Source organism: Artemia sp. Qi Xiang Cuo, chromosome 2, assembly GCF_049724085.1.
Source record: "Artemia sp. Qi Xiang Cuo chromosome 2, ASM4972408v1, whole genome shotgun sequence".
NCBI classification, from domain to species: domain Eukaryota; kingdom Metazoa; phylum Arthropoda; class Branchiopoda; order Anostraca; family Artemiidae; genus Artemia; species Artemia sp. Qi Xiang Cuo.
Window position 1 is genome coordinate 22,711,023 of NC_142795.1, and position 2,923 is coordinate 22,713,945.

The window sequence follows — 2,923 nt, forward strand, 5'->3', positions numbered from 1 at the left end:
AAATTATGAAAAAATTTGTACGATTTAGATATATTATGTAGAAATTAAATTCAAGAAATTATGAAAAAAATCTCAGTCTAAGTAGCAAATTCTTTCTTGAATTCACCTGTTGGATAAACAAAAAGAAATTTCGTTCAAGAAATTATTACAAAATTCTAAGTAAGTAACAAACTTTTTATTGTTTTCACGAGTTAGATATACGATGTAGAAATTAAATTCAAGAAATTATGAAAAAATTCTCAGTAAGTAACCATTTCTTTCTTGAAGTCAACTCTTGGATACACAATAAGAAATTATGACAAAATTCTAAGTAAGTAATAAAGTCTTTATTGTTTTCACCTCTTGAATATACATTCCAGATTATTCATTAGAGAAATTTTGAAAAAAACGAAATTAGGCAGCTTTTTTTTCTCTTTATCACAAACAATTTTCACTTACCTACACGATGTATAAATTTAATTCACGAATTTATGAAAAAATTCTAAGCCAGGAGAAATATTTTTATTAAATACAAATCTTGAACACACAATACAATAATTTCATTCATGAAATTATAAAAATATTTTTAAGTAAGTAACAAGCTCTTTATTGACTTTACCTCTTGAATATACAGTACAGATACTTCATTCAAGAAACGTGATTAAACACGTTTTGAAACTACATGCTATTTGCATGCCTTTCCATGTCCCTTTTCCAAACGAACGGGGATCCCCCACGGGTTCCTACACATTGCAAAAAGTGAGCAGTACGAAAACTCCACGTTTTCAGCAAGACTGGTTTTTTAGACAACACCCATTTTTAGGGACCAATCAGAGACAGCGGAGGTTGCTCAATATACAATAACTTGATTGGTGATTGGTTACACACCGCGACGGCGCATACATAGTGAGAGAGACATGCAAAGTCGACATAGCTTTATTTCATTTTTTTAAGGTTAATTTAGACGAGGTTACGTGCGCCCACGTAACCTCGTTAAAATTAACCTTAAAAAAATGAAATAAAGCTATGTCGACTTTGCATGTCTCTCTCACTATGTATGCGCCGTCGTGGTGTGTAACCAATCACCAATCAAGTTATTGTATATTGAGTAACCTCCGCTGTCTCTGATTGGTCCCTATACCAGTGGGGAATCCCCGCTCGTTTGGAAAGGTGCCAAGGAAAGGCATGCAAATAGCATGTAGTTTCAAAACGTGTTTAATCACGTTTCTTGAATGAAGTATCCATAGTGTATATTCAAGAGGTGAAGTCAATAAAGAGCTTGTTACTTACTTACAAATATTTTTATAATTTCATGAATGAAATTTCCGTATTGTGTATCCAAGAGTTGACTTCAAGAAAGAAATTGTTACTTACTGAGAATTTTTTCATAATTTCTTGAATTAAATTTCTACATCGTGTAGCTAAGTGAAAATTGTTTGTGATAAAGAGAAAAAAAAGCTACTTACTTGCGATTTTTTTCATAATTTATTTAATGAAGTATCTGTACTGTATATCTAAGAGGTGAAATCAATAAAGAGTTTGTTAATTACTTACAAATATTTTCATAATTTCTTGAATGAAATTTCCGTATTGTGTATCCAAGAGTTGACTTCAAGAAAGAAATGGTTACTTACTGAGAATTTTTTCATAATTTCTTGAATTTAATTTCTACATCGTATATCTAACTCGTGAAAACAATAAAGAGTTTGTTACTTACTTAGAACTTTGTAATAATTTCTTGAACGAAATGTCTTTTTGTTTATCCAAAAGGTGAATTCAAGAAAGAATTTGCTACTTAGACTGAGAATTTTTTCATAATTTCTTGAATTTAATTTCTACATCATATATCTAACTCGTAAATTTTTTTTCATAATTTCTTGAATGAAATTTCCTTATTGTGTATCCAAGAGTTGACTTCAAGAAATAAATTGTTACTTACTGAGAATTTTTTCAGAATTTCTTGAATTAAATTTCTACATCGTGTAGCTAAGTGAAAATTGTTTGTGATAAAGAGAAAAAAAAGTTTCTTACTTGCGATTTTTTCATAATTTCTTGAATGAAGTATCTGTACTGTATATCCAAGAGTTGAAATCAATAAAGAGTTTGTTACTTACTTACAAATATTTTCATAATTTCTTGATTGAAATTTCCGTATTGTGTATCCAAGAGTTGACTTCAAGAAAGAAATTGTCACTTACTGAGAATTTTTTCATAATTTCTTGAATTTAATTTCTACGTCGTATATCTAACTCGTGAAAAAAATAAAGATTTTGTTACTTACTTATAATTTTGTAATAATTTCTTTAACTATATGTCTTTTTGTTTATCCAACAGTTGAATTCAAGAAAGAATTTGCTACTTAGTAACAATTTTTTCATAATTTCTTGAATGAAATTTCCGTATTGTGTATCCAAGAGTTGACTTCAAGAAAGAAATTGTTCCTTACTGAGAATTTTTTAATAAGTTCTTGAATTAAATTTCTACATCATGTAGCTAAGAGAGAATAGTTTGTGATAAAGAGAAAAAAAAAGTTACTTACTTGCTATTTTTTCATAATTTCTTGAATGAAGTACCTGTACTGTATATCCAAGAGGTGAAATCAATAAAGAGTTTGTTACTTACTTACAAATATTTTCATAATTTCTTGAATGAAATTTCCGTATTGTAGTTTCAAAACGTGTTTAATCACGTTTCCTGAATAAAGTATCTGTACTGTATATTCAAGAGGTGAAATGAATAAAGAGGTTGTTACTAACTTAAAAATATTTTCATAATTTCCTAAATGAAATTTTCGTATTGTGTGTTTCTAAGAGTTGACTTCGAGATAGTAATTGTTACTTATTGAGAATTGTTTAATATTTTCTTTAATTAAATTCACAAGTTAGTTAGGTAGGCGAAAACTGTTTGTGAAAATGAGAAAAAATAGTTAATTGCTTCAGATTTT